This window comes from Mandrillus leucophaeus, unplaced genomic scaffold (assembly GCF_000951045.1).
Source record: "Mandrillus leucophaeus isolate KB7577 unplaced genomic scaffold, Mleu.le_1.0 Scaffold289, whole genome shotgun sequence".
NCBI classification, from domain to species: domain Eukaryota; kingdom Metazoa; phylum Chordata; class Mammalia; order Primates; family Cercopithecidae; genus Mandrillus; species Mandrillus leucophaeus.
The window spans coordinates 3,524,691-3,542,656 of NW_012103020.1; positions in this window are offsets into that span (position 1 = coordinate 3,524,691).

The following is a 17,966-nucleotide window of genomic DNA, read 5'->3' on the forward strand; positions in this document are numbered from 1 at the left end:
TCACTGACTTCAGGAATGAAGTTGCAGACTCTTGTGGTGAGTGTTACAGCTTATAAAGGTAGTGCAGACTCAAAAAGTGAGCAGCAGCAAGATTTATTGTGAAGAGCAAAAGAATAAAGCTTCCACAGAGTGGAAGGAGACCAGAGTGGGTTGCCACTGCTGGCTCAAGTTGCCAGCTTTTATTCCCTTATTTGGCCCTTCCCACATCCTGCTGATTGGTCCATTTTACAGAGAGCCAATTGGTCTATTTTACCCAGTGCTGATTGGTCCATTTTACAGAGTGCTGATTGGTGCATTTACAATCCTTTAGCTAGACACAGAGCACTGATTGGTGCATTTTTACAGAGTGCTGATTGGTGCATTTACAATCCTTTAGCTAGACACAGAGCGCTGATTGGTGTGTTTTTACAGAGTGCTAATTGGTGCATTTACAATCTTTTAGCTAGACACAGTGTGCTGATTGGTGTGTTTTTACAGAGTGTTGATTGGTGCATTTACAATCCTTTAGTTAGACACAGAGTGCTGATTGGTGTGTTTTTATAGAGTGTTGATTGGTGCATTTACAATCCTCTAGCTAGACAGAAAAGTTCTCTAAGTCCCCACTCGACCCAGGAAGTCTAGCTGGCTTCATCTCTCACTACTACTACTACTGCTACTGCTAAGATACTGTACCTAAGAATGGAGAAAAGTTTTAATTCACTTATAACATTTTTTATTCAGAGTGAGATTTTAAGTAAGTGAGTGCATATACAGTCGACCCTTGAACAGTGGAAGAGTTAGGGGTACCGATGCCTTGTGGAGTTGAAAATCCATGTATATGGCCAGGCACGGTGGATCACACCTGTAAATTCAGCACTTAGGGAGGCTGAGGTGGGCGGATCCCTTGAGGACAGGAGTTTGAGACCAGCTTGGCTAGCATGGTGAAATCCTGTCTCTACTAAAAAGACAAATAATTAGCCAGGCGTGATGGCACATGCCTATAATCCCAGCTACTTGAGAGGCTGAGGTAGGAGAATTGCTTGAACTCAGGAGGCGGAGGTTTGCACTCCAGCCTGGAGGACAAAAAAAAGAAAAAAGATAAAAAGAAAATCTGTATACCTCATGACTCACCTAAAACTTAAGAGCTTACTGTTGACTGGAAGCCTTACTGATAACATAAACACTTGATTAACACATATTTTGTACCTTATATGTATTAAATACTGTATCTCTGCAATAAAATAGGCAAAAGAAAATATTACAGAGAGAATCATTAGGAAGAGAAAAGAAAATATATTTCGAAACTATTAGGTGGAGGTGGATCATCATAAAAATCTTCATTCTTGTCTTTACTTTCAGTAGGCTGAGGAGGAGGAGAAAAAGGAATGCATCTAGATGTCTCCGAGGTGGCAAAGGCTGAATACAATCTGTGTATAAGCCTACTGGCCCGGTTCAAACCTGTTTTGTACAAGGGTCTACTGTATAATGGGTAAGGAAAAAATTAAATCTTTTTGGGATGCCATTTTCACAACAATAAGTATTGTGTTCAATTTACAAGGTGATGTCAGAAGACATTATATTAAAAAAAATCATAATCACAAAGAAATTTTAAAACTGAGAAATATTTATTTCATTAAATTCTAATGGGTCAAAACCAACATAGTTTTGAAGATTTGCTGAAACTTTCAGGAAATAATGTATATTTCACTGGGTAAAACAGAAAAAGTCATATTTGTGCTGATGTGTATTACATAAACCAAAATAGAAATTATATGCTTATCTGATTAGAATATGTTCTTTAATTTCTTTATTTTTTATTGACAAATAATTGTATATGTTCATGGGGCATAATATGATGTTCTGATGTTTCCTTACAATGTGGAATGATTAAATCAGACTAATTAATAAGTCCTTCACCTCACATACTTACTTTTTTATGATGCCAATTTTTAAAAATCTATTCTTCTAACAATTTTAAAATAGATAATATACTATTATTTATTATAGTCACAATTCTGTACAATGTATCACTAAAACGTATTTCTTCTATCTGATTGAAACTTTATACCCTTTGATCAACATGTCCCTTTTCCCCACTGACCACTCTTCCCTATCCCCTGGCAATCCCCATTCTACTCTCTGCTTCTATGAGTACAACTTTTAAAGATTCCACATATAAGTGAGATCGTGTGGTATTTGTCATTCTGTGCCTGGCTTGTCTCATTTTGCACAACATCTTCCAGGTTCATCCATGTTGTTGCAAATGACGATATTTATTCCTTTTTTACAGATGAATAATATTTCATTACTTACACAAACATACCTCAGATATATTGTGGTTTGGTTCCAAACAGCCATAATAAAGTGAATATTGCAATATGGCAAGCCACATAAATTTTTTCTGATTTCCCAGCACATACAAAAATTATGCTTACACTATACTGTAGTTAAGTGCAATATCATTATGTCTAAAAAGTACATACTTTACTTAGAAAGTACTTTATTGCTAAAATGTTAACAGTAATCTGAGCCCTTAGTCATAAGTTTTTTCTTGTAGAATATGTTGCTTCAAGGTTGATGGCTGCTGATTGATGAGACTAGTGGTTACTGAACGTTGGGGTAGCTGTGGCAATTTCTTAAAATAAGAATGCAAAGAAATTTTCCATATTGATTGACTCTCCCTTTCATGAAAGATTTATCTGTAGCAGACAATGATATTTGATACTATTTTACTCACAGTAGAACTTCTTTCAAAATACAAATCAATGCTCTCGAACCCTGCTGCTGCTTTATCAACTAACATTGCATAATATTCCAAATCATTTGTTGTCATTTTAACAATGTTCAGAGCATCTTCACCAGGAGTAGATTCTGTCTCAGGAAACCACCTTTTTTGCTCATTCATAAGAAGCAACTCCTCATTCATTAGTTTTATCATGAGATTTCAGCAATTCCGTCACATTTTCAGGCTCCATTTCGATTCTAGTTATCTTGCTATTTCCACAATATCTTCTGTTACTTCCTCCATTGAAATCTTAAACACATCCTTTCCCTTGGACACTTAGAAGCCATTTTATGGTTATTAATTGGCCCAATTTTAATATTGTTGTGTTTCAGGGAATAGAGAGGCCAGAAGAGAGAGAGGTGGAGAACAGGCAGTCAAAGGAACAGTCAGAGTACAAGCAGCATTTATTGATAAGTTTGCCATCTTAAATGGGTGCAGTTCATGGCACCCCCCAAACAATTACAATTGTAACATCAAAGATCACTGATCACCATAACAGATATAATAATAATGATAAAGTTTGAAATATTGTGAGAATTATCAGTATATTACATAGAGACACAAAATGAGCACATGTTGTTGAAAAAATGGCACTTAGACTTGCTCACTGTAGGCTCGACACAAACACTCCTTTTAAAAAGTGGAAATCTGTGAAGCAAAGTAAAGCAAAGTGCAATAAATGAGGAATGCTTGTATATACAACATTCTCTTTATTCATTATTTTGATGGTGGGTACCTAGTTTTCCATAGTTTAGCAATTGTGAATAATGCTGCAATGAACGTGGGAGTGCAGGTGTCTCTTTGGCATACTGAATTCAATTGTTTTGTATATATACCCACATATTGGATTGCTGGATTATATCATAATTCTATTATTATTTTTATGAGAAACCTTTATACTATTCAAAAATGGCTGTATTAAATTTATTTTTTCCACCAACAGTGCACTAGGGTTCTTTTTTCTCCACACCCTAGGCAATACTTGCTATCTTTTGTCATTCTGTTAGTAGCCAAATATGTGTGAGGTGACAACTCATTGTGGTTTTCATTTACATTTCCCTAATACTTAGTGTTGATGAGCTTATATATATGTATAATATATGTGTGTATGTATACAATATGATATAATATAGTATAATGTAATATAATATATATTGAGTGGACATTTATATATCTTCTTTTGTGAAGTGCCTGTTTAAGTCCTCTGCACATTTTTTGATTGATTAATTTGTTTTCTTGCTATTCAGTTGTTCAAGTTTCTTATATGTTTTGGTTATAAAACCTTTCTCAGAATCATGGCTTGCAAATATTTTCTTCCAATGTGTGGCCTGTTCCATTCCTCTATTGATTGTTTCATTTGCTGTAGAGAAACTTTTTAGTTTGATGTAATTCCATTTGCTTATATTTGCTTTTGTTGCCTGTGCTTTTGGGGTCATATTCAATAAATCTTTATCAGTGTTGTGGAACATTTTTTCTATGTGTTTTTTAAATAGCTTTATAGTTTCAGGTCTTAGTGTTTAAGACTTCATTACATTTTGAATTGATTTTTGTATATGGTGTTAGATAAGGTTCTAATTTCATTCTTTTGCATGTGATTATCCAAATTTTTTAGCACCATTTATTAAAGAGACTATCTTTTCCCTATTATGTATTCTTGGCTTCTTTGTTGAATATCAACTGACCATAAATGTGTTTATGAATTTCTAGACTCTCTATTCTGTCCCTTTGGTCTATGTGTCTGTTTTTATGCCAGTTTCAAAACAAAGCCATGCTGTTTTGATTGACTTTGGAACAGATTTTGAAGTCAGGTAGTGTTATGCTTCCACTTTTATCATTTTTACACAAAATTGCTTTGGCTATTTTTGTGGTTTCATACAAATTTTAGTATTTTTCTTTCTATTTGCTTGAAAAAATTATCTAAGAGTTTTGATAGGATTTCATTGGATATGTAAATCGTTTTGGGTACTATGAAGTTTTTAACAATATTCTTTCAATCCATGAACATGAAGTACCTTTCCTTCCATTTGTGTCATATAGAATTTTATTCAATGTTTTACAGTTTTTAATATACAGATCTTTCATCTAGTGGGTTAAATTTACTGCTATGTATTTTATCATCTTATACCACTGTTAATGGGATTGATTACTTAATTTCCTTTACTAAGAGTTTATAGTCAGTGTGAACACATACTACCAATTTTTGCCTGTTGATTTTGTACCCTGCAATTAAACTGGATTCCTGTATCCATTCTAACAGTTTTTCGGTGAAGTCTAGGATTTTCTATATTTAAGATCATGTCAGCAGCAAACAGAGAAATTTCATTTTTTTTTTTTTTAATTTGGATTATTTTTTCTTGTCTAATTGCTCTAGCTAGAAATTTCATTACTATGTTGTCCTTGTCTCTGATTTTGGAGGAAAAGCTTTTGACTTTTCCTCATTGAGTATGAAATTAGCTGTGGCCTTTTCATAAATGAGCTTTATGGACTTTATTATGTTAGAGTATGTTTCTTTTATACTTAATTCGTTGAGAATTTTTTTGTTATGAAAGGATGTTGAATTATGTCAAATTTTTTTTTGCACTTATTTTAATAATCATATGGCTTTCATCTTTTATGTTAATACAGTATAACACATTTATTAATTTGTGTATGTTGAAACAGTCTTGCATCCCAGGAATAAATCCCACTTAATCATGGTGAATCATTGTTTTATTGTGCTGTTAAATTTGTTTTGCTAGTATTTTGTTAAGGATTTTCACATCCAAGTTCACTGAGGATATTGACTTGTAATTTTTTTTTTAGTGTCCTTGAGTAACTTTTTATCAGGATAATGCTTGTCTTGTAAAACGCATTTGAAAGAATTCATTCTTCAACTTCATGGAAGAGTCTGAGAAGATTAATATTAGCTCTTTTTAAATGTTTAAAAAAATTTTTTTACAAAGCTTTCTGGTCCTCGGCTTTACTTTGATAGGTGATCTTTTTTTATTATTGATTCAGTGTTTCTATAGAACACATACTAGAAGATTGAAGTGAACTCTGAGTCCACACCTTGGCTTTTAACATATTCTAACCTTTACTGGAGTAAAATACATTAAATAAGAATAAAATAAACAAGGAAAGATCCAACCTAGGCCTATTTTTAATGTTTATAGATATGTGTCATAAGAATAGACTACAAATATCTACATTATGCAGTAGCATTAACTTACATTTACATATTCTATGCTCCTGTTATGTGGATATAGTATAACATATATTATATTAGGTAATTAGTGCAAAGAAAAAATAATGAGTATGGGTGGGATATCCAGAATACATCAAGAACTCTCACAACCCAACACTAAAGAAAAAACAACCCAATTAAAAAATGGGCAGAGGACTAGAATTGACATTTCTTCGAAGAAGATATACAAATAATCAAAAAGTACATTTAAAAAATGCTTACCATGGCTAATCACTAGGGAAATGCAAATTAAAATGGTAATGAGATACCACTTCACAAACATTAGGGTAGCTATTATAAAAAACAAAAAGAAAAACAAACAAACACAAAACCTCATAAAACAGAAACAGTGTTGGTGAAGATATGGAGAAATTTGAACCCTTGTGTATTGCTGGTAGTAATATAAAGTGGTGCAGCCACTACAGAAATAGTATGGACGTTTCTCAAATTATTAAACATAGAATTTTCATGTGATCCAACAATTCCACTTCTGGGTACATAGTTAAAAGACCTGAAAGCAGGGACTTGAACAGATATCTCTACACCAATGTTCATTACTCACAGCACCCAAAAGGTGGAAACAGTCCAAACGTCCACTGACTGAATGTGGTGTATACAATGAAATATTATTTATCCTTATAAAGGAATACAATTCGGATACATGCTACAACAAGAATAAACTTTAAAGACATGTTGCTGAATGAAATAAGACAGACACAAAAGGTCAAATATTGTATGATTCCACTTGCATGAGGTACCTAGAGTGCTCAAACTCTCATACACGCAGAAAGAAGAATGGTAGTTACCAGGGTCTAGGATGGATGGCAAGTTGTTTGCTAATGAGTTTCAGAGTTACAACTTGGAATGAAGAAGAAATTCTGAAGATTCATAGGGGTGACAATTGCACAACAATGTAAATGTGAATTATACACTTAAATATAGTTAAAATGGTATATTTTATGTTAGATATAGTTTACTAAAATAAAAAAGTTCATATGGCATTTAATACTGTGCTTGAGAGATTATGTTCCATTTTAAAAATTTAGAATAGCTTTTTAAGTTTACATAAAATTTGCAAATATATACTTCTTTAACTCACAGGTAGTTTACTCTATTGATAATATCTTCTATTGATATGATATATTTGTAAAAAATAATGAAGCAATGATGATATATATTAAAGCTCAAACTTTGTTAGGATTTCCTTGTTTTTACCTAATGTCCTTTTTCTGTTCTAGGTCACCAACCAGGATACCATGTTACATTTAGTTATTGTATCTCTTGACTTCCTCTAAATTGTGACTGTTTTTCAGGTTTTCCTCTTTTTTAATGACCTTGATAGTGGTGATTAGTACTGGTCAGATGTTTTGTAGAATATCCCTCAATTTGGGTTTGCCTTGTGTTTTACTCAGAAACTAAGGATATGGGTTTTTGGGACAATCACAAATGCAAAATGTCATTGTCATCACATCACATCAAGGCTATATTCTATCAACATGCCTTATGAAAGTTGACTGTATTCTATCAACATGTTGATGAAAGTCTTTTACCTGGATGAAGTACTCTGTTAGGTTTTTCCTTTGTAAACAATGTTCTTCTCTCTTTCCATACTGTGCTCTTTAGAAGAAAGTCATTATATGCAGCTCACACTCAAGCACTTGTAAGTTGTACTCTACCTCCCTAAGGAAGCAGTATCTACATCAACTATTTGGAATTCTCCTGCACAGGAGATTTGTCTAGTCCCCTTCACTTAAAAACTATATTCAATCATTCATTTATATCAGGATGGAGTCATGGATATTTATTTTATACTTTGGATTATAATCCAATGCTCATTTTCTTGTACAAACCAGTCCAGATTTGACCACTGGGAAATCATTTGCTTTTTTCCTGTGTCTCTTTGATATGTCATCCTTTTTAAAAATCACTTCCTTACTTTCTGACATTACAAGATGCCCCAGGCTCATCTTGTATACTCCCTGTCCCAGCCCTTGAATCAGTTGGTTCTCTAAGGATCCCTGATACCTTTTATTGGGGAAGGTAAAGATAATGCAAACCAAGATCTGAGCACTGGGTGAGTTTGCTGCTACTGCAGTGTCGCAGTGTCTAGACTCTTCCAGTCGAGAGTTTGGAAATCTATGTGTGTATACTAACCTAATACATGTGTGTATGCACAGGCTACTACACATATATATCTATAACTTTCACTATATGTCCACCTGTATGCATATTATGCTAAACATATGTTTATATTTAATTTGAGGACTCCAACTCTAATCCAATGTTGTATGAGTCATTGTAGACTTTGTCCCCTGCTTATCTATAATCTCTCTCTTCATTGGTGAGAAACATGGTTTCCACCATCTGCTATTCATTTATTTGTTTGTTCAGTTCAAGTATACATGTATAGTAGTTTCAAAATTGTTAACATGTACTCCTTTGAAAAATGAACTTTATCAAATAGTGTATAGTGTCTATGTATAGTTCCTTTTGCTTTTAGTCATACAGATTCCACTCTATTCCAAATTTAATTAGATCAGCACCTTTTCCCTCCACGCTTGAGGAGTTATTTTGTAAATTGGTCTAGGAAGTTCTCTGCTGAGGTGACTTTTGATGAGCAGATCTGAACTGAGGGAGGAAATAAGCCACATGGAAATTTGATGATATAGCATTGCAGGCAGAGAGAACCAGTTCAAATGAGGAAGAAAGGGAATTATAACAGCATCACAAAGGAATTTAGTTTGGATGTAACTATGAAGCTTATGGAATTTAATAGGTAATATTTATTATCCTAAACCGTTAGTGGGATGTTGGGATAACACACTGGTTTTCAAAAATCACGTACTTAAGAATTATCTAGGTGCTTGTTAAAAATTTAGAACATTCTGAAACAAAATATTTTGCTTAAAGAGCTAGTGTCTTTAGACTAGCAAGTTCTAGTGTCTCTAGAGCCTTATTCTCATTGTTTAGCTCCACGAAGAGGAATGACAACAATTACAGTTTCTTATGTATGCATTCAGAAATATGAGTATAACATGTGCTGTTTGTGTAAAACTCACCACATTAAAGATTTTGTGACAAAACAGAGATTATTGGATACCACACCTCAAAGTGTCTGATAGAATACATTTCGGCTGGAGATAAGAATCTGCATTTTAAACAAGCACCCTAGGTAATAGTGTCTCAGGCTGTCCAGGAATCAGACTTGGAGAAACACTGACTAAAGCAGTAGGAAGCCATAAGCTGTGTGAAGTAGAAATAAGCATAGAGCCTAGGGTTGACTTACAGGTGAACAATGAGCAATTGTGCTGAGAAACAAAGGAGAGTGGATTAAGAACACAGCAGCCTGCCTCCACAGCTTTGGGTAAGCAGAGACCAGGAAAACTCATCAGTGGAGAGGATCTTTTCAAACTCAAATTGTGTGAACAAATTTTGTGTCTGAAGATAGGATAAATTTATGATGATATTTTACATTGTGATTATTAGAGGCAGTATAGCATAGTGCTTTTGGAGCAAGACCACTTAGGTGGAAATGCTGGTTCTGACAATTACTAATGATATAACCTGGGAAATTGCCTTAACACGTCTATGCCTTTTCCTGTCCATCAAACGGATATAAAAATAGTACTGTCCTCACAGGAGCATTAATTCAGTAGCACTAGATTCATAATAAGGGCTCGAAGAATAGCAACTCCTATATATTTGGTTTCTTGTAAACATGATGGTGTTTATATGTATAGAATATTTTACTTGAAAATGGGTATATGTCTAGGCCTATATCATTGAAGAACTCAACACTAAGTATTATATTTAGCTTTGTCAGGCAAAACTAAAATATATCATGAAAATATATTTTGCTTTAATGGAAATGCTAGCTTATTCTTATGAGACTATCCATGAATAGAGATGCTAAATATAATATGAAATAACCTACTCAACTAAAGATGGTTAGTTCTTTAGTTTTCTGGTGTAGAAAGAACAAACAATGTAGTCATTTTAACATGACCTTTTATTAGTCCTAGATGAAATTTCAGAAGAGGTCTTGAAAGGTGATAGATGTTTAATTCTGTATAATATTCACCTTATTGGTTTATTTGAAAGCAAAAGGACAGTCTGCGAGTATCCAGGATCTTTCCAGCATGTCCTGGATTAACTTTTAAAGAATTTTCTCAAAATATTTACCCCGGGGGAAAAAAGCTTTGGGTTCAATAGTCTAGTTCACAGATAATTGGTCCTAGGTGCATGCTACAAGTTTGAATTTATGGTGCTCTGAATAAATATGAAATTTAAGTGTTAACTACTGTACTATCTGTTATCCCTCTAGAAATGATAAAATGATAGAAGTTCTAGTCTTAGGGAAAGTTGTTTCATGTGATGGCAGAGAAATTGTCATTTCGTTGAAAGACAACAAAATGTGAAAGAAAAAAAAAAAAAGATACTTTTGCCACGGTGATATTTCTTCTCCTGAGTGGAATCATCCATCTTCTTTGTATTTGGTATATTTACAGACCAGACACATTTGATGGTTGGGTGTTGCTGTTATTACAGTAGGAAGATTTCTCACTGAGCCCTATGCTTTATGGAAGTAGGTTCTTTGTGACTTCTACTGTGCTTTGTGGGCCCAATGCTGGAGGCTTTCTAGTCCAGTTTCTCCTTTGTAAGGTGGAGGAAGAGTTATCACCTAGAGAAATGCAATAGAGAATATGACTTCATGGTCTAAATACCCTTACTGTAGACCTTTGACCAATCCTCCGTTCAGCATCAAGCTTCACCTCCACCTGCCCCTTCAGCCAGTAACTTCAGTTCCTGAACCTTTCTATAGTTGTGCTTTATGAACAGTTTTGCTTCTCACTGTCTTCTCTCTCTGCAGTCAGTTTTTCAGTTTTCTGTGTTCCCTTTCCTTTTTCACCTTCACCTTGTAAAAAATGTTGAAATCTTGTCTATCATGGTTGCCTTTCTGGTTCTATTTCCCTTTGAATATTTATATGTATATTTTTAACTGGTATCATGGAATTTCAGGTGTGCACAGATATAAATATATATATTCAACATCCCAGGTTGATTCTGAAGTTATCCAAGAAAATATACATTTTTTTTGCACAATCTTGATTTTGTATACATATAGCTAGTAAAATTATAGATTAACTCATTTGTCAAAATTGCCCACTGAAATTATATTATTGGTTATTCATTTAACCTAATTGCTTAGTATGAAAATAATTCAGAATCTGGAAGAAGTCTAATAGTTAGCAAATAATTTTATGAAAAGTATCCTTATGATCTGGCATTTTTCTAAAGAGACTAACCATAATTTTATTTTTTGATTCCTTATTTTTCTAGGTTTCTCAATTTTAAAAAAAATAATATTATTTTCCATAAACAAACACTACACTGTTCATATAATTCTTTTATGTTTTTTTCTTCTTGTTTCAAGGACTCTTTCCATTTTTCCCACTTATCTATCGAAATCCTAACTCTTCTTCCAAATACTTACAAAACACCATACTTTTTCCGCTTTTTAAACCAGTCAACATATCTCCTTGCTTAAAACACCAAAACAAGTTTTCAACTCATCAAATCTATTAAAATCTCACTCACAATATTCTAGTCCATGTCTGCATTGTCTATTTCTTGAACTATGGTAAGATATTTATGTCTGTGTGTATGTGTGTGTGTGTGTGTGGTTTTTTTGGCCACTAATCTTTCCCCTTTAAGGCATTCTTCTATAAGAACTATTCTCCATGTAACTTTAAAAAATAATTTCCTTTCCAAACAACGTCTCTTGTTTTGCTCACAGTTACAGAATAATAGCAAGCGCTGCAACATGGATACTCTTCCAGTTTTGCCCTTCTGGCTTTTTCCACTCCTCTGTCTCTTCATTCCTAGATCACGATAATATGTTTGACTCCAGGAAATGCTTGTAATTCATGTACAAACAGGTAAACATTTACTAATAGAAAATTAATATTTCTTCTGATAATACTAAATGAGTTTTGCATTAATGTTTAAATTAGAAGATCACCAGAATATTCTGATAGACTATGTAGGATTAGTTTCTCACTTATTATATGATGACGAGGAGAAGAAAAAGTCAAAAGGTGACTAATGCTTGAGGCTGGGCAATTGGTAACATAGTGTTGCCAGTAGCAGAATTCAGGGACTATGCAAAGAGGAAGGTTTAGGCGGAAGTAATGTGTTCAGTTTGGAAATAGGTTGCTTATGAGTACACAGTAATAGAGATAACATAGCTAAGTTGGAAATGTTACCATATAGATTTCAGGAGGGTCAGGCTGATACATGTGCATTGAAAGTAATTTACATTAGGGTAAATGTCATGAAACAATTTGAATTACTGAATATTACACGAATTAAAATATTTAATTTAAGCTGTCTTTTATACGAGGCAAATATGTTTTACTGTGACATCTTGATGTAAATAATAAATATTAGAAAAATCATGGAATTTCTTATAAATGATTCACTTGTTACACATTTCTTTCTTCAATCAACCTCCCTTGCTAAAATTATAACAAATGCACCTACTTAAAAACAAAATACAAGATTATATTATTATCATTTAAACCGAGAAAAATAATAATACAAAATGAAGTAGATTCTTTTTGATATTCAAATGCCATTTCAACAGTGGTATGCAGTATTGTGCCTCATGGTTGTCATGGAAACTGCATCTCAATTCTAGAGTATCAAATCCTCATTTTCTATGAATTTCCAAAAGAAAAAAAGGTATAAAGTAACAAATTATATAATGGTCCTCTTTATCTTTTATTTTGATGCAGCACATTTCATATGATATGAAATACACTTCAAATAAAGGGATAACTAATATCAATGTTGAAAATTTGAAAATTTAGACTAGTAGGTTATTTATTGTTCACTCATTTTAAAGTTTAAATTGCACTAATAAGTTATTTTATTGTTCATTTTATTTATTTCTCACTCACTTTCTGACAACTAATACCCTAATTTTCTTCAAAAAAGTATTATTTTCCAGAAAATTATTTCTATCTTCTACTTAATATTAGTTATCTAGTCAATAACTGGTTGAGGTTTTTTGAAGGAGTAGTAATGATTACGACTGGTTCTATTTTAGCTACACGCAGATCACATAGGAAATAACAATTTAAGATTCCCTTATTTTCTAGGTTTCTCTTTGACACCCAGATGCCTAATGTACTGAATAACTATCCTTTATATGTTAAAATATTACTCTGTACAACAACAGTCTCCATACAGGATAAATAAAAATGTCTCATGTCAGTATTTTGTTTATTATGTAAAACTCATTTCCCAGGTCCAATAAATATTTTTATTTTAACTTGTAGCAAACCAAGTGCATAATATTTGCATGTAAATGAGGTTATAGAATTTTAAGTAATAACTATAGGTCCAAAAACTATTATGGGAAGAACTGAAAGATTTTAATGGTCAATCACAAGCTCTGTTTACTATGAAGGTAGAAATATACCTTACTTAGAACAGCCAAAGTGGAATGAATATATAAAATAAATACTTCCAAGAGAATTTATTGTTCAATACATTCATGTAGACTATTGACCCTATTAAAATCTAATGCTCCTCCATACTTGAATGTTTTGATAATTTTATGTAGTAATTTGCTTTATTACAGACTAATAAAAAAGAAAACCACAAGATAGGGGTTGGTATACTTTTAAAATCAATAGTTTTAATATAATAAAGTTATATTTTTATTAGTAAGGATTATTTTATCTAGAAATACTGTAATAATTTTTATATAAGCAATTAGAATATAAAAATTTATACAGCAAATTAGGCTTCCTCTAGAATACATTTCTATGAATATTTCAAGCAATGCTGGGCAAAAGTGGCAGCATTGATTTCTTCCTCAGCAAGGAAATAGGTAATGCACACAGCCGGTGACAATGTGCAGCCTTATGTTGATGGAGATAGCCCTCTCATCTATTTGTGACTGCATGCAGCCCAGGGAATAAACCATTTTGGCTGAAATGATTGGATTTTGCCACCCTTCTGATTTTGCTGAACTCACTATTTTTAAAAAAAATTTGAATCAATAAGCTATTCAGGCAATCGTGCAGATACGACTTTTAATTCTTAAGTCGATTTGACATGTGGTGAATTTTAGCATGAATCTAATCAGAGGAGAGGCCGTTTCCAAGCAGTGAGCTCCAGGCTAAGATTTCCTTGCAAATAGCTCTAGAAATCTTTGTATTAAAATATGACTCTGCCTTAACAAGGGAAAAACATCATGTTGTTGAAAGGTACCCCAAAAAAGTAAGACTTTTGGAATAACATTTACTTATATCATCCAAATATTAGACGTCCTGTTTTTATCTGTGACTGAGAACTTTTAAATTTCTGGTTTTATAAAAAATTTTCTTTTAAAGCCATTTTTGCTTTAATGATGACTTCAAATGTTTAGATTGCTTTCTTATATATTCAAAAGAACAGGAGGTTTGGGTGAAATAGGCCACTCAAATGTAATTCCAATAATATATAGTTGTGTAACACTAAACAATAAATCATGGTATTATGATAATTTCATCTGAAAACAAGAATAATTATTATAATTCAGAAAGCCATTGTGAGAGGTAAAAGAAAATAAAATGGTAAAACACCTGGTACAGTGTCTAGGACAAAATAGGTATCTGATAATTAGCAATATCCTTCTTTCTTCTCACTCTCTACTCTGTCTCAAGTGGGCAACTGCCTTGAACTTTGCCTGTCATGTAATGTATAGATTCTTCTGGACAACAAGAAAGGAATCAGGCTTAAGGATATGTTGAATAGAGAAATAAAATTTCTTAGAGCAAGCATTTCAAGTAGGTTATACATATCACAAAAATGCATGTAATGATAGTTTTTGGAACATCTGCACAAACAAAATAACCATCTAAGTAAACAGAAGAGTAGGGACTGTTATTTTTTTTTTCTTCAGATATTTGCTTGAGCAGCTACTCTTTGATTTATGTAATTTTATCATTATGCTGCAACTGCTTTCATTCTGAATTATTCATTCAACATAAGCTGGCAATAAAGGAAATGCCTTTCTTCAGCTGAAAATTCTCTGACATTAAGAAGGTGGTTTAAATGAACCACGGAGTTTTTTTTCTCTCCATTTTATGGTCTGAATAGATGTTGCTCTTGGACAAACCACATTTTGAAAAAATTATCACAGCTTTAAGAAAAGCTACACACACACACCCCAATAGAATAGTCTTTGAGCCATGTCCTTGAATGGCCACTAGTTTCTTTTCTTGACTGCCTGCTCATATGGAGAGAGTTTCATTGAAAGGCCTATAATGAAAATAGCACAAATATTGGCTTCTGCTGCTAAAATTACTCCAGATGGTTACATTTTTTTTCTAGAAAATGCATGTGTGCACATACAATTAGTTTTCACAGATTATGCCTTTACACATGAAACCAGGGAATAATGAATCATTAGTGTAATATTTTGGTCTTTATCAGTAAAGCCCATATTAACATAAATAGCACATGGAAACTCAAGCAAGCTTTTTTGTTTGGGCTTAATATTTTAAACGTAAATATTTACAGGCTATGTGATTTTTTTGTCCTTGTTTTTGTGTATAAGGCAGGAACTGGCTATACCACATTGAAATTATGTAAATTCTATTATTTACTAATAATCACCCTTGAATGTTACAAAGGAAACTAAAAATTACTCTTCAAACTAGAATTCCTTGTTTGTTTAAAACGATATACACAGCAATTAGAGATTTCCTATTAGTATTCTATATTTTGATCTTTCACTTATATTTAAAGAGGATTCTCACGGTTTTATTTTTATTAACAATAGCTGACACATTATTTGGAAGAAAGACATGTCTCTATATTAAATTGATTGATTGTATAAGTCTTTTGTACACTGAAACTTAAAATAAATTGATGAAAGATATTAAAGAAGATACAAATAAATGGAAAGTCATCCAGTGTTCATGGATTGGAAGATTTCATGTTAAAATGTCCTTACTAATCAAAATGATTTATAGATTCAATGCTATTCACATCAAAATCTCAGTGGCATTTTTACAGAAATAGAAATAAGCAATCATGAAATTCACATGGAACCACAAAAGACCCTAGATAAACAAAGTAATATTGAGAAAGAAGTACAAAGCTGGAGGCCTCACTATGATTTCAAAACATATTACAAAACTATAGTAGTTAAAACAGTATATTACTGGCAAAAGAAATAGCACCAGACACATAGACCAATGGAAACAATAAAAAGCCCCAAAATAAACTTACGCTTATACTGTCGAATGTTCTTCATTGAGTTCTAGGAATAAGCAAAGAGAAAAGCACAGTCTCTTCAACAAGTGACATTGAGAAATTTAAATATCCACATGCAAAATAACTAAATTGGTGCTTTGTTTATGCCATACACAAAAAATCAGCTCAAAATAGATTAAAGACTTATATTTAAGTCTTTAAGACATGAAACTATAAACGTTTTGGAGGGAAATAGAACAAAATTTGTGATATTGGTTTAGAACATGATTTTTTTTTTTAGATATGACAACAAAAGCATGGGCAATAAAAGCAAAATTAGACAAATGAGACTACACCAAAATAAAAAGCTTCTGCATAGCTAAGAAAACATTCAACAGAGTGAAAAGGAAACCTATTCAGTGGGAGAAAATATTTGTAAATTGTACCTGATAATGAGTTAATATCCAAAATATAAAAGAACTCTTACAACCCAATAATAAGTAAAAACAAATAACCTTATTAAAAAATGAGCAAAGTACTTGAATAGATATTTCTATAGAGAAGACATACAAGTGACCAACAGGTATAATGAAAGATGTGTAACATCACTAATCAGGGAAATGCAAATCAAAACTGTAATGTAATATTACCTCACACACATTATGAATACTATTATAAAAAATAGGAAAATATAAAAAGTGTTGATAAATGTGGAGAAATTGGAATACTTTTATACTGTTGATGAAATATAAAATGGTGCATCCTCTATGGACAAAAAGCATGAAGGTTCCTCAGAAAATTAAAAATTGAACTACTGCATGACCCAGCAATCCCCACCACTGGGTATATAGCCAAAAGAATTGAAATCAGGTGTTTAAAGAGATATCTGCACTCCCATGTTCACTGTAGTATTATGCACAATAGCTAAGATATAAAATAACCTAAATATCTATTAACAGGTGGATGGATTAAAAATGTGATATACAAATAAAATGGGATATTAATCAGCCTTTAAAAAAGGGAATTCTGCCATATGCAACAATATGGATGAACCTGGAGGGCATTAGTCAAATTAGCCAGGCACACAAGGACAAATACTGCCTGATCTCACTTATACAATAGTTATGAAATAGTTAAACTCAGAGAAGCAGAGACAATAGTGGTTTGTTCAATGGGTGTAAAGTTTCAGTTATGCAAGACGAATAAGTTCTAGAGACCTCCTGCGAAACATAGTTCTTATAGTTAACAATCTTTTATTCCACACTTTAAATAACATGTTAAGAGGGTAAACCTTTTTTTTTTTCTTTTCTTTTTTTTTTTTTTTATTATACTTTAAGTTCTAGGGCACATGCGCATAACGTGCAGGTTTGTTACATATGTATACTTGTGCCATGTTGGTGTGCTGCACCCATCAACTCGTCAGCACCCATCAACCAGTCATTTACATCAGGTATAACTCCCAATGCAATCTCTCTCCGCTCCCCCCTCCCCATAATAGGCCCCGGTGTGTGATGTTCCCCTTCCCGAGTCCAAGTGATCTCATTGTTCAGTACCCACCTATGAGTGGGAACATGCGGTGTTTGGTTTTCTGTTCTTGCGATAGTTTGCTGAGAAGGATGGTTTCCAGCTTCATCCATGTCCCTACAAAGGACACAAACTCATCCTTTTTTATGGCTGCATAGTATTCCATGGTGTATATGGGCCACATTTTCTTAATCCAGTCTG